We start from the raw sequence: 22,923 nt of genomic DNA on the forward strand, positions 1-22,923 counted from the left end.
TGCAATAATGCTTTTTCCTTTCATCTATTAAGGACAACAAAATTCATGTTCTCTTTGATGCAGCTGAAGCCTGTTTCTTCATTTTTCGTTTTCCATCTGATGTAGCACTGTCTTCAGCAAAAAGCCTTTGAGCTGGGTTCTGCGAGAGGGAACTTTCATTTCAGTACACAAGAAGAAATCTGGAAAAATCCTATCAAAAATTATTATGTGGTTAATGTATTTAGTTCCCTGTTCATTGCTTTTAAAAGGTTGCTCTTTGCACACAAAAAAGTCTTATGTTAGAACATAATTATCTGTGTGTTTTTTAATACCTTTGCTTCATTACAAACAAAAACTGCATTTTTCCTTTTATTCTGAAAATTGTCTTTGACAAAGCTTCATCTTTTGCAGAAATCAATCTAACCTTTTTCCTTTGATGATTCACTGACATAATAACAAAGATCCGTGAATAATCACTGTAAGACCCTTAAAGTGTAATTGTGGTAAGCAGTTAACTTCAAAGGCAAAACACCTAAGACAAAGTAAAGTTACATAGTGCAGCTCACTGATGATTTTTCTTGAGAATTACTTGTTCACTTAGCTCAGAAATAACCATTATAGTAATTCTCCTATATGTGAAATCCAATTGGGTGACCTTCTATAATGCATTGAAAAAATAATCTTTTTTGAAACAATCTTTCCATTTGTGGAAATTCTGACAACGTATATAAAGACAAGAACTTGTTATTGACTCTTAATCATTTAAAAGTATTTGCATAGTTTCTATTGGATTTAGAAGCGTTGAGGAAAATCAGGACAATGAATTAACTGAACACTAGATATCAAAATTTTCTGTTCTCAAAGAGCAGCTTTTGGTATGTGTGCTGATGATGTTGAATAACTACCTCTTAATTTTCATTTATATAATGAGATCAGTTCATTAGCTAGTAATTTCAAACTTTAAAAATATAATTGCAGTTTTGGTAGCAAATCTTTCTGTCTAGACATAGAAATTGAGTGTAATTTCCCCTTTTGAACATTATCAAAGAGGGAGGTGGGAGCAAGGATATCCATCCATATGGCCATAGAAGGAGAAGAGCAGGGTAATATGAGGGGACCTTCCTGTGCCACCCTACTGTGTACAGAGTAATGGAAGATTTTGGAAAATGCTGAGGATCTATGGAAAAGAAAAATCAGTCATTTTAAAACACCATAACTCCTCTTTAAGGAGAAATTGAAAATCCAAGAGCTTAAAAGCAGCAACAGAGAGGCTGTGAAGGAGAGCACAGATCTGTCTCCCCCTAAACTGCTGGCCTGCTGTGTCAGTAGGTGTGGGCAGCATGGAACAATCTGGACAGTTAAACAACTTTCCAGATACATGCAATGGGCTTAATTGTATGCTTTTGTGAATTTGGCCTGTATAATAGATTTTTAATGCCCTTCCAGACTTTTTTGGATCATCAATTTCTCACCTGGTTCTCTCCTGCCCTGTGGCTTTTGCTGGCTCTCTGATTCTAAGCCAGCAGGATGGCAGAGCTAATCTGTATCTTTTGCTAATTTCCTCTCTTCCTCTTTCAAACCAAAGCTCATGAGCTCTGCTGGTTGCTTTCTGGAGGTTACTGTGAGTTATAAAGGGGTCTAATCACTTTGTCTGGCCCAGATGATGACTTTTCCCCCAAAATGCTTCAAGCAGTCAAAGACCCTTAAAACATTTTACCCTGGCTGTCTATAGCAGTGCTCTGGAAACTGAGGATTTTGAAGACAGTATCTTGTAACAGATATTTTCAGAAGTTATAGAAAGCTAAAAATAATTTTTTTGGAACATTAGGAATTGCAGGTATTTTCCATGCTTGGAGCTTGCTTAGTTTTTGAGCAGGGGTTCATAAATCTTGGAATATCCCGAGTTGGAAGGAACCCATCAAATCCAACTCCTGAGTTAATTCTGTAATCTTTGATGTCACGGTAACACATGTACCTAATGTGCTACCTTTTATTTGTACACATATACTTGTCTCAAAATAAAACTTAACAGTAAACAAGACAAGAAAAGAGAAAGAAAAATTCTTCAGCATTTTGTATCCTTTATTAATCAGTTTTTAGCAAAAGATTATATCAAATCCACTACAAGTTTCTTTTCTTAATGCCTGTGATTTAAAAAAAACATTTAAGAGAGCAATTTAGCTGCAATGTTTTCATTCAAGTGTTACAATAGGTGTAGAAGCTCTCACCTATGTAAGTTTTATCTTTCTCTCCAAATCCACCCTCTAACACTGATATAATTGCAGCATATTTAATTGAACAAGAGATTTGTGAAGTTGTGCAATGTTTAATTAGTTCCTGCAATATGTGACAGTGCTCTCACAGATACAGTCAGCCTTTCAGGTTAGAATGCAGTCATGTAAGACATTGATGTATTAATTCAAACCCATGTAATTAGATAGAATGAGAACCTCACATATATGCTAGGCAGTAAAGTTTAAAAATTCATAAAGCTTCCTGTATCAAAGACAAATTATTTCAAAAGGCTGTTGACTTCCTGCTTTTCAGCAATGAAGATCAGATTGTGCAAACAATAGGAGAGAAAAGTCAGAAGTTTGTTAAAGACAATCACTAATGAAAGTCCTTTGATCAAATACAAGAGTGACCACAATCAGGCATAGGGCTCTAAGGAAATAAAGATATTTCATTGTATGTGATTGCTTCTAAGTTTTAAAGAGGATTTTGCAGATATCGCAGGGAAGGGATCAGGAGAAGCAAAGTTTCTGGGTTTTCATGAAATAAAAGTTTTCACATGTGGTGAATTCCTTCAAGTGATGCTTTCAGATGGACTGTGGACTATACTAATTTAAAGCAATTAGTATTTATTTATTTTTGCTTATAAATCATGCCACATAGGTTGCACCTTTTCCAAAGCTCCTGCATTTTGTTTTGTCACGTGCAGTCAGGATTTTACTGAACACATATACCGGAGAGAACCAAACCACTGAAACTCTGAATGTTCCTTTTTTTATGAATGCGGTTTTGTACACTTTTTTTAAATTTGTTTGGTTGTTTCTTTTAATCAGACTAGCAATTTCTGGTTATTACAATGCGCAAATACTTAGACAACTAAGAAGGTGCATTTAGGGCCTATAAACATAAAGGCAAATAAGGCAAAGGTCTATGTTCACTGATGTTTCCCTTCCTAAGCAGATATGGAATATTTAGTCCTTTTGGATGAGTTTACTCCCTAAACTCAGCGGTACTAATTAGCCACTCTGATATGTTTTTATGACCCACAGCTTTGATTTTGGCTGGGAAAATATGACTCCTATTGAAAGATGTGGATTCACTTCTAATAAGATATAATGAAAGTGCAATTATGTATACACCTGCAAATATTGTGTAACTCTGCAGTCTGGCTGTTTCTGCAATTTACATCACCATACTGATGTTTCAGCAGGGCTTTGTGGCCATGCTCTAGGGCAAAGTATCAATATTCCTCAAGCCCCCAGACAAAAGTGAAAGTGCTGGAAAATACATAATGTCAGTGGATTTTTTTTTTTTTTAAATTTTTAATTTTTTTAAGTTAGTGCCTTTTATGTCTGGCACCAGCTGCCAGAATTTCTAGAACCTTTAATACTGTGTTAATATTAAGTGGTCTTGATCCTTCATCTCTCCTCATTCTTGATATTTTCCTCTGAGAGCTGCCACCCTTCTCAGTGGTGCTGTCAACAGGAAGATATGTCAAGCATCCCTGTGCAGTGACTTCATGCACTCAGGTAATCTGGGTGCTACACAACTGATGGCAGATTTACCCACTGAGTGTAATAGCAGCATCCATCATAAACCTCTGCTTGTCATGTGGAAAGTATTAAATAAGGCCACACTTCATTAGCACCTATTACTTTAATCACAGATGCTGCAACATTGAAAAGATTAACAGTTGTGTAAAGATAATCGAATACACCCTAAAGACTGTAATCTTGCTTATTAAATGGATACCATCTTTCTTATTTTGCCTTTCAGTAATTACTTGTGCTGTGGCAATAGCTTCATATGAACAAGCACTTGCAGCTTGTACCTTGTGGAATTACTTGCACGTTGAGGTTTTTTTTTTGGTGGTATTGATGGGCTTGTCTCCTGCATACATTTCTGAGAGGAACAGAAGAAACATATGTGCAGAAGGCGGCTTTTTAGCTGCTACTACAGTGCAAATGGAAACTGTATTGCAAAGGAAGGAAAAACACCCTGGAGGGTGGTGAGATATTGAGTTATCTGTAGCAAGGCGTTTTAAACACTGAGATTATTTTTAAGGTCTTCTTTCTTTGTCCTTTTTTTTCTCTTTTTTTTTTTGTCTCTTTGTTTGGGAGGGGGGTGGAACAGAGGAAGTAAAATATCTTATGTCTTTTTTTTTTGCTTCAATCCCAAGAGAAGTTTTTTCTCTCAAAATATAAATCCTAAGATCTCCCTCTATTTGCTCATCTCCTTATTCTACTGGTGAATTCAAATGAATGAATCTAAAAATTTTAAACTCTGGCTTTTAAATTTTCTTCCTCATGAGGCAGTGTAAAGCTTATTACTCATAGAATTATAAAATTGTTTAGCTTGGAAAAGACCTGTTAGATTATCAAGTTCAGCCATTAACCTAACACTACCAAGTCCTCCTCTAAACCATGTCACTGAGTGCCACATCTACACGTCTTTTAAGTGTCTCCAGGAATGGTAGCTACTGAATTTTACCTGGGCAGCCTGTTCTAATGCTTGACAACCTTATTGTGAAATAAATGTTTCCTAATAGCCAAACTAAACCTCCCCTGGTGCAACTCATGGCCATGCCCTCTCGTCCCATCACTTTTTACCTGGGAGAAGGGACCAACCCCTCCTCATAAGACCTGTACTTCAGAACCTTCACCAGCTCTGTTGCCTTTCTCTGGACATGCACCAGCACCTCAATGTCTTCCTTGCAGTGAGGGGCCCAGAACTGGACACAGGTTTTGAGGTGTGATTCAGCAGTGCTGAGTGCAGGGGGACAATCCCCGCCCTGCTGGACACAATATTTCTGCCACAAGCCAGGCTGCCCTCGGGCACCTGGGCACACACTGGCTCAAGTTCAGCTGGCTGTCAACCAGCACTCCCAGGTCCTTTCCTCTGGAGAGCTTCCCAGCCATGCCTCTTCAAGCATGTAGAGCTGGGGTTGTTGTGACCCAAGTACAGGACCCAGCACTTCACCTTTTTGAGTCTCATGCAATTGTCCTCAGTCCATTGATCCAGCCTGTACATATCCCTCTGTAGAGCCTTCCTACACTCCAGCAGATTGACACACACTCCTGCCCAGCTTTATAGTCCAATTACAAGTGACAATTGCAGAATATTGTAGGAGCTATTTGAAAAGCATATTTCAGTGGGGAAAAATATCCCCCTCGCAGAATAAAGGCTCTTTCTAATGAAAGTAGTAAGAGTAGTGAGCACAGACTTTAGTTTGATCAGAATTAAAATTTTTGCTATATCTATCATCCCCAGATATATTACCTTGTCCTTGAAAAACATGTGCACTTGTCCTGATATGACCTTTTTAGAAGTCCAAAACTCAAAAGTGAGGAAGAGCTGAAGATATGTAGAGAGTTTTGTGGAAGAGCATTTGTGACATGCTCCTGTTTCCTCTAGAATACCCATTGCCACTGCAGCCTACAACTAAGAATGTCTGCTTGGCAGCACTGGGATCCCTTGAGGGATCTAAGCTCTCAGGTTTGGATGTGTTTTCATTGTGTTAATTTGGTGCAAGGTGACAGAAGGGAAAACCTGGAAAATGTGTGATAGAATCAGAGGAAAGCAGGTGGCAGGAACTGGAGAGAGAGTTATGAGCCTCATTAATGTTGCACTGCACAGCCTTTAGAAGGAAAAACATCAAGGATCAGAAATGGAGTTTGGCTGGAGGCCTTTTCTGACAGCTGTTATGAATCCCTGTTTAGGATTGAATTAGCATGAAGGATTGTATTGTGTCTTTCAACACTGCATACCTGCAATTGCTAATTAACCCAGTTTCCAGGGTTTCACAACCATAGCCAGGTGAACACAGTTACCTACCTTATCATTACCATTCCTTCCTCCAACCGATACTCAGAAAAAGGAAACTGCCCTTCAGTCTGTGAGTGCACTGAGATTAATGCAGATAATTCTGGTACATGCTCATGAGAATTGATCACTGAATGAGCAACAGTGGTGATTTTTCTGTGTGTGCTGTTGAGGGATGACTGTGGAGTGAAAGGTCCCCACTAGGTTATTGCGTGTCACCAAGAAAACCTACAGGGAAGGCTAAAAAATGCTAAAACTAGTGAAAAAGCTTTTAGTGAAAAAAATTCATTGAGAAAATTTAGCTTTGTGTTAAAGGGAGGAAAGGCATCCAGTTTATAGATTAAAGTCCAAAGCAGAGTTTTAAGTATTTGCAGAGGGGTTGTTGGTCCTTTTGAAACCTATGCACATAATCATCTCAAGGACAGCTACAGGAGGGAGGCATGCAATCACTGGTATTCATTATAATTGCAAATACTATTGAAAATATCTAATTCCTTGCTTATGCTGATGAGTTAGTAATAGGTAAAGGGAAAAAGTGATATTGTAGGTTAAGACAGGCTGTGTAGTGGAAGTTATTAGAGGATACATTTGAATTGTATTTTATTTTTATCTCTACAATGAGAATCAGAAATGGAGAAAATTTTTTTTCCTTCTTGTGTAATAGATGAAGTTTGTGCAAGGCTCTACTTTTGGTATATAATCATCAGTACAAAAACTATCGTTATGTTTCTATTTCACTATTTTCTTATACCATTTTAAAAGTAATTATTGCTCTAAAGGTTAAACATTAGCTACAATCATATGTTGTAAGACTGTGTGGTATTTACTATGCAACATAGTGGTAGCTTACATTTCTGACAAGAACTTTATTAGGAGAGGAGTGAGTTAAATAAATGTAATTCATTCCAGACTACTGTTGATTTGCCACCTACTAACCAAATGAATATTCAGAAGAAAAGATGGCAGGAATTAATGTCTAAAAGCCCAGCAAATCGTTACTGTACCTAGGTACTAAAGCGACATCTTTAACACTGTGCCTGATTTCATCTGCAAGACCAGTTATTACCATCATCCAAACCACATCTTAAATATTCCAATACTTGACCATCCAGATGCCAGAATAAACATAAAAATGGCAATAGTATATGGTGAAAATCCAAACCCCAATGAATTTAATTTTTCAAATCTCACCGCATTCATAGCATACCCAAAAGCTGTGAAAAAATCACGTCCTAGAAAATCCTTATGAGAGCAAAGGAGCTTCCCTTACAGTGTTCACATTACCAGTTGAAAAGCCAAATTTAATCAAATGAAGACATTCCTGTACCAAAACAGGTTAATTCTCTAAGAATGCCATGAGGTATTATGAGCAAACTTATCCAACACAACACAGAAACTAGACCAGGTGTCAAAGCTGCATCCAATCTGGCCTTAAACATTTCCAGGCATGGAGAACCTACAGTTTTTACTACTATCCTGGTTCCCTCTCCAGTATATGCCAAATAGACCAGGAGTGGAACTTATAAAAACCTCACAGCAGCAAGCCAATAAAAATCAGTGCATCTTTGTGTTAAAAATCTACTGGCAAAAGTCTTGGACAAGTGTAAGGACTAAGAAGACAATTAGACTGTGAAGATGGAATCTTGAGACTGTAGGAATCACCTACAGAATTTATGAACAGGGCAGGAGGAGGCCTGAGAAATGAGGTCTGAATTAATAATATCATTGCTGGAAAAAAGCTCAGATTTCATATGGGTGCTTAAACACACAGAGCAGACACCCCTTTGATGACATATAAACCTTTTCACTGAGTCTTCAAGTAACCTTCCCCTGAAATGATAATCTAGTGTTATAAGCAATAACTCTTTGTCACCTTTTCTCCTGAAGAACTGAATAACGTACTGCTTCTCCCTTGCTAACAGCAAGCAAGGGAGGATTTGCTAACAGGACTTACCATGCATTTTATCTAATTGTTAAACATAATTAAGCTAAACATAATTAAATTAAAGTCAGAACTAATTAAGCTAAATATGATTAAAGTCAGGACAAGTGTTTCCAAACACTAATTATATTAAACTTTGCTGATTTTTGTTCAGGCCTAAAAAGAAGTACTGAGACACTTTGATATTTTTTTTCCAGATTTTCTACAAAAATATAGTGTTCTCTGTGTATATAGTCTCTCACACCATATCTTTTGATAGCTAGATTATCAAATCCTCCTCACACAAGAATAAAAATAAGTACATGCTTGCTTAGCATAGCTACAATGAAGGATGCATTTCACTACATTAGCCAGAAGGAAAATGGAAAAAGAATTGCAATGAATTTATCAATGAAGTGTGCTTAAGGTTTTAGCAAAACAGGGAAACAGAAAAAAAAACATTGTCACAGCTGAAAGGGATGTAGAAAACCTTTAAAACACCCTGTCTATTTCTAATAAATAATACTATATAATATTTAATGTTATAATTATAATAATATACTTTGCTCTTGGTTGATATCTCTATAATTTGTTGATTTGAACCACCTTATTGTCCATATCCCTGGGAATAAGAATAGAATGGCAGATACAGGATAAAACATCATTAAGTTAGCAATGTCTTCAGAGACTATGGCAGGGACAAGAACTGATTCCACTGGAGGCATCAATTGTACTTCTCAAAGGCAGGCTATACTCATTGATGACGTATAGTTTTAGCATTTTAATTTGGGCATTAAGATTGGCAAATTTAGCCTATAAGCAATCCTGGAATGCAGCAACCAAACATACAAAATATTCTGCTAAATGTTAATTATGATATTATGCTACACAGAATGAACTCAGAGAAGAAAAAATACAGCAAAAAAAAAAGTTTTGAAGTATTAAATGAGGCTCAGTAAAGGAAATAAAAAATAAAAGTACAGGACCTTGATTTGTCAAACTTTTCCACCAGTCTGCAGCCTTCAGCTTACAACAGTTGCTACAGCATCTACTTCTGCCCTCTACTCTTTCTGTAACTCAGTATGAGTTACTCAATGTGAGACAAAACTGAGGCCTCTCATTTTTAGCTAAGAACAAATTCAGACTTACTGAAAGGATTTGATTTCTGTTTCTACCCAATCCATAAACTAGAAAAATCTGTCAGGATGATGTAATTTCATACCCTGCTCACTTTTCACAATTCAGCAAACTCCAAGTACTCTTCTGTACAGAACAAAACGCATGTTGTCCTACATGAATACTCAATAACATGCAATTTTCCTATCATTCACACATGCACAAAGACACACACTCATACATCTCTGTATATACATATGTATGGACATAGAGGGTTTGCCAGAAACCCTGGGATTCTCATGAGTGAATGAGTAAGGGACATGAGCTTTTATAGACCTGAGTTGTCATCTTTTACAGGGCTTGGTTAATCCCATATGACAGAAGGAGCATCACAGTTTTCATGGTGTGATCTGGGCGTGACACCACTCATGAGGACTCCCTTACAGGGGAGAACCAATAATGTAGGTTTAAAGTTTTCATGTGGTATTTGTGAGGGTGCAGTTTCCACTGAAAATTAGTCAGCCCTGCTCTCATGGGTCATTTACATGGGTCATGACATTGGGAAACTGCAGACTTCTTCTGAGTCCATTACCAATCTATTTTTTCACTGAACATTTGCTGATTTCAATAATGTTGTAGCAGTGGCTCAGGTTTTAAAGAAACACCGAAGAAGCCAAGGCAGAGCTAGAAACAATCAAAATCAACCTTTGTTTCAGAGAGGTTGGCATTGCCTATTTTCTCACTTTCCTTGTGTTCTGGCACAAAAGTTGGTATCAGACCTCAGGACGTGTCTCTCCTCCCAGCCAAAGGGAGGTTGGGCCAATATAGAGCAGGTTTGTGTTGGGAGGTGTGTTGCACCCTGGCAGTGGCTGATAGTCAGAATAAGCAGAGAAAATAATACAGTCTCTCTGGATTTAATAAGCCTTTTCATGATGAACTTTCCTTTTTCCTTTTCTTTTTAACAGAGAATTACCAGTAAGCAGGGTGGGGAAAATGGAATATTCTGGCGAAAGATTTGGTGAAAGAAGGAGCTAGGGTTTGGAGGAAAAGATGAGTAGAATTCCTCTTTATAATCTTGTCTTTTTTCATTCTTCCTTTCCGAGGGTAAAACTGAGACTATCTGGTGCAAAGCACTCGATAGAGAGCTATTTGTTCCTCACTACTCTGTTTCTCACACTTTTCTTCTCCCAGCATTCAAATTTATTTCTGAACCCATCCACTTTCTTCTGACTCTCACCACCTCACTTTTTCTTGACTCTTTCTTCACTGTGACATTCCCTTTTCTTGTTCAGAGCCCCTTATGTCCCTCAGCTCCAACCACCAGCCCACCAGGTCACCCTTCTCTCTATCCTTCATGGATTCCCCCAACAGCTTCAAATGCTTCCTGCTCAGAGCAGCCCCAAGCTCTCCAGTCAGTTCAAACATCCTTAATGCAGTAGCATCTCCTTTCTGTGCCTCTAAACCAAGACTTGACATTCCTGCCTGACACCTCTACTTGTCTGATAATGAAGGGAGCAATTTTAAAAATGGTTATTGTTTTGACCAGCATCCTTCTTTTTCTTCTATCAAAATGCCTAACAGAGGATGAGTGAGAGAAAGGATGTTTATGAGCTTTAAAGAGAGTCAAAGGGGACTCACTATTACTCAGTGAAGCTGGACTAATACATCATTTTTCATAGAAAAAGATAAACAAGTAGCAGGGTATGGAGCAAATATAGATTCGTTGCCCAGAATGGGTTTGAGTAATTCCACCTTCCATCCAAGCACACTATTCAAAAGAAGTGGCCTAATTCAACAAATGAGAAAAAATTGCCTCTTATGACTTATATTTCAAATCGGTCTATTAAAAAATCTGAGCTTGAAAAGTTAAGACTTGTAGAAAGTTTCAAGTAATAAGCAGGTTGTGGCTGAAGAAGTTAAATACTGACGACTTACATTTAAAGTCTCAGTTGAGAAAGTCTCATTGTCAAGACTGGTCTTGACAAGGAATATGTTGCCACTTTGCTTTAGATCCATCCATGTTCCTAGTAGAATATAAAGGAAACAGAAAGTTCCCTGATTATTTCCTGTACTGGATCCCAAGCTTATTGGAGGGATGTACTTTATGAGTTTCTGATGCTGACACACCAGGACTCCTCCACTGCATGCCCTAAACTTGTGCTGCCTTTCTGGTGCCAGTGACTGTAGCAGAGGCTGTGGAGTTGTTTGTGCAGTGAGGACTTGCACATACCTTTGATAAAGAATCATTAAAATTGTTATGTGGCCCCTACCATTTCTGAGGAGACAGAATAAGTGCAGCTCCTCATTGTTGCTGATGGTTTTCAAGCCTGTGTCAGTGTAAAATACAGCTAACTTTAAAATTAGCATGAGGAATAGTGTAGTAATTCAGTGAAAATTACTGTTGAAGCAAATTCAAAGAGTAACAAAAAATTGTCTTTCCTGCTTGAATTTGACTATATTTCTATTACATGTGAGGTCAGCAGGACACGATTTCTGAATTATTCATCAGGATCTTTCTAGTAACAGGAGCTACACAGCTGTAGACTGAGCAATTTCTATATCCACTATACCACAGAAATGGTTTGGCAGGAGAGGCTACTGGTTGCTAAATAGCTATTCAAAGCAACAAAACCAGGACTTAAATACATCCAGTATTGGTTGGGTTTGTTGGTTTTTGGTGGGATCTTTTATTTTTTTTTTTTTTTTTGGTTGGTCTTTTTCTTTCCTTAGCAGTTGGTAATAATAGACAAAAAGAGACAGGGGAAAATGTAATGGGCAATAATGCTATTATGAAAATTAATAGGTGTAGAACATTCCTCAGGCTACTGCTATGGTAACTTACAAGAGGTTATTGTTTTTAAACATTAGGTGTATGCGTTTCAAAGAAACCACCTTTCTTCTTTTCCAGCTGCTTTAATTGCCTTTTTCTTTGTACTGGCAAATAGCAAAAATTCAAAGGTGGTTCATGACTGTAATAATGTCCCATGCCTGGAGGAGTTCAAGGTCAGGCTGGGTGGGCTTTGAATAACCTGGTCTAGTGGAAGGTGTTCCTGCCTAGGCAGCTGGGTTGAAACAAGGTAATTTAAGGTCCCTATCAACCCAATGTATTTACTCCATGTTTCTAAGTTTCTATGATTCTATACACTCATAAGATCAGTTTTGAGAAATAAAAATACTTGAGAGCTTCATTTTCTCATTGTATGTCTGCTATCTGGCATTGAGAAAATGTGGCTATTGGAGTCATGCACTGCAACTTTTGAGTAGTTTTCTTGGTTTTCTGAAAAAAAATCAAGAATAAAAAAGACCACTAACTAAGAATAAGCGGCTACTCAGTTGATTTGCTTTTCTTAAATCATAGGCTAGTGGACTTTAAACTTTCTTGAGAAAGAAAGCAAACTAATCTTTGAATCAGATATTCTCTGCTTTGAGCCTCTGGAGTGAAGGAAATGTCATAAAACACTTTTATCATACTTTATGTCCCTGGTACAAATCACAGAGATGTAATGGTGTGGGACACAAAACTTTTCATCAGAAAAGAAGAAACAATTTTTTAAAAGATAAAATGACCAGTTTTTCTAACTGAACCATCTCCTTGTATCTTCACAAATTGAGAGTCAGATTTTCCAGATGAGCCCTTAATAATTATCACTCGTAATGAAGAAATGCAACTAGTAAAAATCAGTTATGGTAATTTGAGCCAATCTGAAATTTTCACTGGGAAAAAAAACCTTTTCAGATTTGGCATGTTCCTCAGGTAAGTCTGTATCAATGACATTTTCTGTAGACACTTCTCCCTGCAGATGTTCCCTGCCAACATTTCCCCTAGGACTCACACAACTTTCCATAGCTGATTAAAATGCCAACTGATGGTCAAAGTTTCAGAATATTCTAGAAGTTTAGTCTCATAAGCACCAAGCCTGCCCTCCATTCTCCAGAGATTTGCTTTGTTAAATATTATTATAAAAATCTTTCTCTTTTTCCACAAGAAGAGAAAAAAAAGGGGAGGAGGGGTGCTTCATCCTTGCTCTGCTGCAATAACAGACCACAGGACGATAGTAGAGGATAGTTGGATTTTTTGACAGAACAAGGCTCTGTGCAATCCAGACCATCAGAGCAATCCCTGCTTTCAGCAGGAGATGGGACTTGATGACTTCCTAAGATGCCTTCAAACCCACATCAGTCCATTATCTGTGGTTTTATTTTCACTTGGTGTTTTTCTAAATGTCTTGGTTTAGGATTTGGAGGGTGTGTAATGTGGATCATCATCATTGTTAACCAAAAGTAATTAGAAGACAAAGTTAGAACCTCTTGCTCTTTCTTTCATCCTCTTATTTGTCAATATTTATTCAAGCTTTCAACTTACTCACAATTCTACTTCCATTTTCATATACATTTTTCTCCTTTGCAGGCTGCAAGGATATGTATGGGAAACAGCAGTGTTAATGCTAATTTAGGGCTGCTCTGAGAGGGATTTAGGAACTTTCTGGTGCAATAGACAGGTGACTGAAATGCTAGTTTGAGATTGTCACTTATGTATGTGGCAGTAATTCAGACTGAGAATTGGAAAACATGAAGATCTATCTTCAGCAGTCTCTGCTATGTTTCACAGTTCTACTGTAGTGTCAAATGAGAATGCCATCACTTGCATCTTAGATGTAATTATGATGTTTTCTTCTGGTCTGATAGAAACGAAGAAGTGTCAGCATTTGCAAGTGGAATGATTCACTAAGCATTATAATGTCATTTATCTTTTCTTTGCCAATGATGTAGTATTTGGTGAAATAATGCTGGGCTGTCAATCTACTGTCAATCTACAGTTCAGAGTAATCAGTCTGTTGGATATTAGACAAATTAATTTTTTCAAGTTTCTGAATATTTTTCTTCTCAGTATTGTTCATAGTGAAGCAAAAGTAATGATACACAAAGTGTGAAGTTGGTGCTCCACTGTCAGCAATAGGAATATCAGGCAATTTTGGAGATATATCCACCTATTGTTTCTAATTTCAGAAGAGACTGAGAGACCCCATGAAAGGAACACTTAATTTCTAGCAGGATGATTTCTAATCTGTAGTAGGCTGTTTTTTTACCATCAAATTTGTTTCCCCTAAAATTTAGAATTACTGTCCCTTATATCTCTCATTTTTGCAAATGCAGCTACAGTTTATAATGTCATGGACATAGCAAATCAAAAGGAATCCAGCACATGCTAGACTTAAAGTTTCATATCAGGGTTTTAAACCCACATGGTCTCACTCTATAGTACTTAAACCCGGTTGCTGAAGCATCCTAAACAAAGAATTTTAAGTATCAAAAGTCTTTACTATGCTGAAAAATATTTTTGAACATATACACACTGCCTTTTATTTTGATCACTAAACAATCAGGAATTTATTGAGAAATGGCAGCATTATTTCAGCACTTTTCAGGCAGTCAAAAGTATAAAAAAAGGAAAAGGCTTCTTTATCTGACTGCAAGGTGGAAAAATGTTTAAATACAACCCACAGAGACAGATATACAAATATTTTTCCTAATACATGCTGAATGAGGAACCACATAAAACTGGAGAGATTGTACCTTTAAAAACAGAGACTACTTATGGAAAAGAAAACCTATAATGTGGCAATTAGTGTAGCATATTGATGTTCATCACTGATAGCAAAATTTTGGATGGAATATTATCTGATGTGTTTATAAAATATGCTATAAACCTTTACAAGAAATCGGGTGATTTCTTGTAAATTTACTACCATACCAACTGTATGCTACAGAGGTTTGCCTGCAAGTTGGGTTCTAAAGCAAGTCTAAGTGCTGCCATTCATGTGTTGTCACCAGTACAGATACTCAGGCTGCTCACTGTCTTCATTGAAACCATGGAAGCTGCCATGATGTGACAACACTGCCACTTTGACCTCTCCTTGCTTGTCTCCAGGGTCCTGGTTTCACATGGTTTAATCCTGGACATCTTGCTGAAGCAAGCCAAGTAATTGTATTTAAGAAGCTGGAGCAGAGTTCATCACAGGGTGTGCTCCAGGCAGATGCTGTGTGCAGCCTGAACCATCTTCATCTCTGGCACACCTCACACTCCTGGACAGTGACATGTGTTGATGTGTGCATAATATCTTCCCTCAGTGCCATGTTATGACTGCCAAACCAGTAGGCTTTGAGATAGTCCTCCCATTGTCTGTGGTGTTTTGAAAAAAGAAAAAGACAACCCACATTAAAAAAAATAATTCTGCAATTTTTATGGTGTGCAGACAATGTACATGAAATCTGTCTTGAAGCCAACTATCATTGTTAAAAATTCCAGGTTTTATACCCACACATCAAATAAGGTCCTAAGAAAACCCTGTTTAAGTACTATGAAGTGAGACCATGGCAAATAAAGGTGGAATTAGACTGTGTATTTGTTAGTTGATCTATTTTAAATTCTTCACCTAAACCTGTGGGTTAAGGTGACATTAATCCAAAATTGAAGGCACAAACATGGACACACAATCACATTAGCCACTATGACCTTATTTTGCCATGGAAGTTACTTGCACAGGAAGCAAACAATGAGTCTGCTGATTACTTTTTTATTTATTAATCATGAGCAACTGCTGTTTACATGCCACTTACCGATCTTTGTATTTAGCCTTTTGAGCACTTACTGTGCCTTCAGTAAGCTGTCTGAAACAAAATTATTCTGAAATGCAGGAAAACAGAAGGCAGACAAAAAAGACCAACAACTGAGTTGTGATTTTGCCCATCATTTATAAATGTCTTCATTATCATAATTTCTTAGAGAACTTACAAGAAAAGGTATGGCCGATGACATTTTAGCTACTTGAATCTATATCCCTAATAGTGTAGTAGTAATTAGTTTACTTGCTTCTTAAGATGTGGCTTGTTTTATGGCCAAACACCTTGATATCAGTAGGCTGTGTGTAGATGGTCTTTAAATGTCCTTTGTTGCATTGTTGTTGTTGAAAAATATTTTCATGTTGCAGAACCAGATTATTTTGGAGGCTAGGGATCTGATAACTGAGGTCTTTGGTTCCTGGTAAGGAAGGAAAAATGGTCTTGACAATTCAGATTTTCTTTTGAATAATATTCTTATTCCTCACTGATCAGTAGACATTTAAGAAGTAAATTGTGCAGAACTTCAGTGAAGAAACATATGGGAACTTACTGAATTCAGTGTTGGTGACATCCATCTCAACCTGCCTTTTCACCATTCCTGCTTATGATAACTCTGTAGCTCTGTGAAGGAAGGTAAGAGACCAGTAGAACTTAAATGGTTTCTTAATGTAGGAAGTAAAACACGAAAAACTGTCACAAATCTAGCACCTGTTTTTATTCCTTACTGAACAGAAAATTTTGTGGCTATTATTCCTAATCTATATATTTCTGAGTTTATATCACTTTCTAAATTCAACCTGAATGGCAAATGGTAGGTTGTTTAAAACCAAACAAATAGCACAAAAGCAGAAGTAAATCATAATCTACATTTAATTATGAAAATCTAGTACATCTGTTCCTTGCAACATGAAGCTCCATCTCCAGGGTACTTCATTATTTTTGAGACCTGAGCTGAAGCTGGAGCAGCACAACTGAATTAGAGTTGTTAAGCTTATGCAGAAATCATCAGTATTACAGAAGTCTGTATATTAGAGTAACAGCCAGTAAATTTCTTGTAAAAGGTGTTTTATTTAATTTACCAAATTCTCTTAATTTAAAGAGGAATCTATTAGTCTATTTATGCCCCAATAATTTGAGTTTCATAAACAATCTGCTGTTCACATTGTGCAGCAGGAAGGTTTTTATATATTTGCTTATCAATGGCTTAGGAACAAAAAGAAAGGATTCAGTATAGGATTACTTAGTTTGAAATTTACCAAACTATTTACAGAAATTAGTTGTGAGCAGGTATTTTCCACTCATCCATTAACAGGGTAAATCCATGGAATAGCTCAAATTATGTTATTGATCTTGATAAGCCGTGTTCACAGAGTGGTGTAAGAAAAGCAAAGTTTGAAAATGCAATGACATCAGCATGCACGCTTCCCCATAGTATGGTAATGGCTATATGACACTGTCTTTTTGAAATCAGAACTTTCATTTTTAAATGTTCTGGCTCCTAGAGTGTTAAAGAAATATTTTAATGAAAAAAACTCTTTCAAGGATTTTTACTGTGGATTAATTTGTTTTCTTTAACATTCCATTCTGCACTGTAAAGATTAACAATGCACAGAAGAACTATTCACTTCCCTACATTTACTCTCTTGTGCTATATAGTAAAATTACAGTTATGAGTAATGGATCAGTTATGACAACATTTACATTAAAAGCTGAAATATTTTCCTGCTGCAAACCCGACCATTTTCATCCCAGACACATTGGTGGAACATTGTTTTGTCAGCAGGATGTAGAGGCAGAACACAAATAATATTTCATCTACAAATGTAAAGATGTTAAAAAAAGAATATGTAATTACAACTTTTCCCCAAATTTGGTATCAGATACATGGGTCTAAATTTGGAGAAAGCTGATGGAAACTAATTACATTAGTTCTGCTTCACTTCATTGTAACCAAAGGAATAATCTTCCCTTCTGCGGAAGTAAAAAAGTCGAGATTTCTCAGAAACCTTGCTGAGATCTGTGAAAGACAATAATCTCTCTAAAGAAAAATACAGAAAACAGAGGGGGTTGGAATAGATCGTAGAAGTCAGAGTAGTATTCATGACCATTTTTACTGATGTTGCCCCTCTGGAGCAGAGTCATAAATGAAGGGATGAGGATCCTATTGCCATGTATAGACTGGTGTCATGTGTCACGATATGTCATAGGGTCCTTCCTGCCCAGCCATCCAGACGGGTGAGCTGCTGGAGACTCATTTTAGATGCAGCACTCTTGCTGTGACATGTCCAGCCTGACAGAGTCTGGAGCAAGGTGTCAGTCTCACAGTCTCATGAAGTAGGCTGATGAATGATTTGGTTCAAATGTTAGGAACTTCTTCTCTTCCCAGCTTTTTCCAGATCCATCCTCAGTAGCCTCCACTGGAATGACTCAGCTCCATGATTAATGGTGGCTGATCACGTCTCCTAGGTGCTGATGATACACTATTTTAAACCACCTCAGCTCAAATACCAGAGAAAAGGTGTTTTTTGACAGGATGTGACAGGAAAATCTGTGAGGAAGGGCATGGCTCTGTTGCCTACACTCAGTTGACTGTAGAGTGGCACATCAGAAGCTCTGGGATGATATCCCACCTGCTGTCAGCCTAGCAGACCGTGGTTGTCTCAGGGATCTGATGGCATGTGAGTGCCATTCAAGTAGCACTTGATTCTTATGTGTAGGCAGTACATTTGAAAAGTCCTGTCAATGAAGGAATTGGATGAGGACCCTCACAAACCAGCTTTCATGATTTACCTGTTAAGAAAACAGAAATAATAAAAGAAGGCTCAAAAAAATGTTTACAAATCTTCCTACTTGTCCTCTAGCCTCTGAATCTGTATCCCTTTTCATGCACATTTCCACATCAGAACTGAGAAGGAGGTGGACTAGCTTGTCTCAAAGCAGAAATTGATCAAGACTTATAAATCTGAAGAGAAATATAAAATAAAATTGAGAACATGATGTGTTTCCTTGTAAAAGTTATGCAGAAAGGTTTAAATACCTTCAGAAGTTAGCAGTGGTTTCCCTTTTCTGCCTCTGAAGTTTGAGTATCCGGATTGCTGTACCACAGTACGACTCCCCACCACGAACTTCTCCAGTAGAAAAGTTGCTATCAATTTAATATCTTGACAAGAAATAGAAAATTCCTCTGTGACATACAACAAAGGATTTGTCATGAATCAGACTATATACAATTGAGAATAAAAAGTCTTTTTCAACTTTTAGTAAATCACTTAAAATTAAATGTCTCTAATTTAGGGCAATTATGCAAATGTTTCTGCAATGAATGAATACCATGATATGTTTAGTGTATTCTGTTAATGCAAACTTCACTCTGCTTTTGTCTGGTATGATTGAAGCTATCACTTGGAAAGACAAAGGTATTCAATGAAAAAAGACTATTGGCACAGAATACTAAGTATATTCTAGTACCTGGTGAAGCTAGAAGTAAAAAAGTGTAAAAAGGGGCATGTATGTAAATCTTGTTCTATATAATAAAGAAAAGCATTAATAAAGGTTTTAAAAGTATCCTTTCTCCTGGATAAGTTTAATTTAAAAAAGAAGGGGGGAAGTGGCTAAGGAAATTATTGTGCATATATGCTTTTCATGCTTTTCCTTTAAATGTCATCAATATATCTTAGTCTTTTTTTGTTGTTTTTTCTTCTGTTTCATTTACATCATTCATTCATTAGTAATTAGTTATAGCACTTCTGACACTTACATTGCTATTTCCATGGGACTCTTGGAGTCTTCTGTTACTTCTGCCTGATTGGAGGAAGGTTTTTCAACACTTGAAATTAGGTGTGTATGAGCTTGAGGAAACATCTTTCTTTATGTCCATGACTTAATAGAGGAAAACAAAATATGCTGGTTATTTTATAATCAACATCAAAATTCAAAATCCCTGTTTCAGATGGTTTTGAATTTGAACAAGAAATAAGTAACTAAAATATCTGCTGGAATGATATAACACAAGAAGGATCCTCTAAATTTGTTGTAGTGTCTGTTATTTATTAACAGAGTTCTTTGGGATATGGATTTTCTAGAAGAGTTTTAGAAAGCTGCCTCATTTATAAAGATGTAGGGGAAATAACTAGTGAGAACAGATTACAATTTTTACAGCAAATATTTTCATGGAAAAGAGAAAAAAAGACACAACATGACACTTTTCTGCAGTGTATGTATATTCTGTTTACTGGGAGAATTTTTTTTGTGAAAGGAAGCAATCTTCTGATCAGTTTTGTACATTCCTTCTGTGTACAGAAGACATGAATTCCATAGAATCACCCATTCCACAGTGAAATAGTGCCCTAGAGTCTATAAACAGAACCTGTAAAAGTCAATCATTTCATTTTTGGATAAAATAATGTATAGGAATATGTATGTACCTGAGAAATACAGGAAAGTGACTAGAAAGTTTATAGGGAAGAGTTCCAAATGATCTATGATCCAGATTTTGCCTTGTCTTAAAAGTCATCTCTTTTTTCTTCTGTGTAGTGACTCTGCTTTAGAAGTTGTAACTCCCAAGTATGTTTCAGTTCTTTCCTAGTTGCAATTTTTTGTGCTTTTAAAGAGATTTCACAGGAAAAAAAACTATAAATGATTTGAACTCTATCTGGTGCAACGTCGATGTCCAGTTGACTTATTCATCCTTACTGCCCTCTCCAACAGCCTAAGATGAAAAAACTTAGTCCAAGCCCCTGCTGGTATTACAAGGACACTCTGGACACCATGTCAGTTTAAGATCTCAAAGGATGAAATCTAGTGTGATGTAAACCACGTCTTAAAACTGCTGCAAATCTAATCAGCAGATGACATACTGTAAACTCACCAAAGGAGAAATGCTGGTTTATTGTAATTAAGAAAATTAGTGTTTTAGGGGAAAAACACTCCAGCCCCTTCAGCTTTGAAGAGTACCTTAAATTCCCAGAAAAAAACAATGAGACAGACTAGGAGAGTATTCATATTACAAACACACAGGAACATGTTCACATTGACCTAAAAATTGTGTTATTGACATAGGAAATGCAGCTAGAGTAGAATAGCAGGGCATGGAAGGGAGGAGGGAATGAATGTATTTCTTGGTTTTTTCTCTTTCACATTAATTCCTACCCACAGATAGAGAGATAGCAGTGAAACTGGCTGCTCTGAAGGTTGGAGGCAGTCCATGTAGTACTTGGCACAACAAAGATCTTGTTGGTACTACGGCTCCTGTCTCCTGCTCAAAGCAGATCCCTCATCCCTCTTTCAGGAGAGAAGTAACACAGCAGTAGAGACAAAGGGAATCTTTTTCCTTGGCCACTTATGGTTCTGTACTGTCTTGTGGGACATGACTTAAAACGTTGACCAAATCCTTCCCTGAGTGCCAAAGCTCCTAAATCTTCTCTTTTGCCAGAGTCTGGTAGCTGACAGCATATGCAGACCAGATTGCTCTAATCACAGAAAGAACATTTTCAGGAACGAAAGGAAGAACTTTTTGAAGTTGCAATGCAAAATCAGACTATGAACAAAACCCACAAGTGACCTGCATAACTGTGAATAGGGCTTTATCTACTAAAAAAAAAAAAAACCAACAAAAAAGCCCACAGTTCTTTATCTTACCTCATTTTTGTAGGAAATTAGGTATTTTCAAAGTATCATGGAAGCTTTCAAGTATGCGAAACTTCAGCTTAGATGCTGACACATCTTTCAAAAAGGAAATTAATCCTCTCTTCGAGTTGTAATAGTAATTATTCATATTAATAGGATGCATTCATGTTCATCACGAAAAATATGCACCCTTTCAAGCCTTGCAGCAAAATGCACACAGCTTTTAATAAACACGCTGAAATGCAGTATAGGCTTACGGGCATTTTCCCAGAAAAATTGCATGTGCCATTTCATATTGTTCATGGCTTCATTTCTTCTGTAACTAGAGAAAAAATTGGATTGCTGCTCTTACAAATCCCAAGAACCAAGTTTTGATCACGCCAGATCACCTCTACTCTGGAGGAATAAACCTGTGAGAAAAGAGTTGTAGCATCAGCTTAGCTCTTCCATTTGTCTCCAAGCCCATGTAACCAGCTTTCACAAAGAAGTCGTTTTCTTCCCAGCTGTCAAGAAAAGCTTTCTGAAAACCTCATAATCTGATTTTCTTGATAGATGGTGATCCTTTTGAGCACATGTATAATGATACCATGAAGTGTTACGTAAGTTTAGGAAATGTATTAGATACAGCTTCCATAAGATACTAGAAACAGCAGTAGCAAGTCCAGACATCTTTCCCACCCACATTAAAGATATCCAGGCTGTGTTTTTCAATATTTGAGTAACTTCATTAAGTGATAAAAGCTGACTGATAAAGTAGCTCAGTTGCTCTAAATTAGCAGTGTGGAGAGTCACACAACTCATGAGCTGAAACTCTTTCCAGCTCTTGCAGTCATATGTGCCTAGACTTTTATTAATTTAGGTAGTTTTGTAATTTGTGAAAAATGTCTGTGAAAAGGGAAAACAGCTGTGGCTCTAAACAGAGGACTATGGGTAATAATTAATAGAGCTGTTATTTAGGCTTGAGAGTACTCAACAGCTGAATAGATCCAAATCTGTAAAACATGAATTCAATTAATATTTTTGTCTTATGTTTGGGCCACATTCAAGTGGGTTGAGCAGAGCAAAAGGCATAGCAGATCTCTTTATTTTTCTAGTCAAAGCACTTATTTTACTGGCAGCTGCTCTAATTAAGGATGTCTGGCTAAAAGCAGTTTTCAAGCTTTGTTACAAGAAAATGTTTTCTTAGTGCTACATTCTGATTTGTCATGCCTACATACAATGGTGCAGATGGGCAAGTCCTGAGGCACCAACATCCAAGGCTTTCTGCAGGGATTCAGCTGTCCAGAGCTGTCAGTACCCAGCTGTGGAGACGTGGGATTTGGCTGCTGTCACATAGAGGAAAGGGGCAGGGGGCTCCCAGCAGTGTTAGGGTTCTCACTTAGGCAGATGTTGCCTTCAGGAGGAGAGGGATGTGCTCCAGCAGCTACAGCTCCTCAAGCTGCTCCCCATTAAGAGTGGAGAATGACAAAGGAAAGTTTCCTTTATAACTTCTGCAGAAATGGGTTTCCAGCTGGGTTTCCAAGGGAAGCTGGGACTTTCAGGGGAATGTTTTCCCCATATTTTGAGTGGGTTCTCAGACTCTAGAAACGGAGGAGAGCAAAGGTGGA

At 37.3% G+C, this 22,923-nt stretch overlaps 1 long non-coding RNA gene across 2 annotated transcripts; it reads right to left on the reverse strand.

The window, feature by feature from the left end:
* Positions 1-11,760: 11,760 nt before the first annotated feature.
* On the reverse strand, positions 11,761-22,135 carry LOC148225453 (uncharacterized). 2 transcript variants are annotated; one of them, XR_015807436.1, is made up of 6 exons: positions 21,329-22,135; positions 19,449-19,570; positions 18,729-18,875; positions 17,797-18,481; positions 16,242-16,312; positions 11,761-15,251 (listed from the first exon to the last, which is right to left on the reverse strand). It is a non-coding gene; the product is annotated as an uncharacterized LOC148225453 (long non-coding RNA). The 2 variants fall into 2 exon arrangements; XR_015807435.1 differs by lacking the exon at positions 11,761-15,251 and having other exon boundaries at positions 15,804-18,481; positions 18,729-18,851.
* Positions 22,136-22,923: the final 788 nt, after the last annotated feature.

The sequence above is a fragment of the Sturnus vulgaris genome, chromosome 1, assembly GCF_052056855.1.
Source record: "Sturnus vulgaris isolate bStuVul1 chromosome 1, bStuVul1.hap1, whole genome shotgun sequence".
Taxonomy (NCBI): domain Eukaryota; kingdom Metazoa; phylum Chordata; class Aves; order Passeriformes; family Sturnidae; genus Sturnus; species Sturnus vulgaris.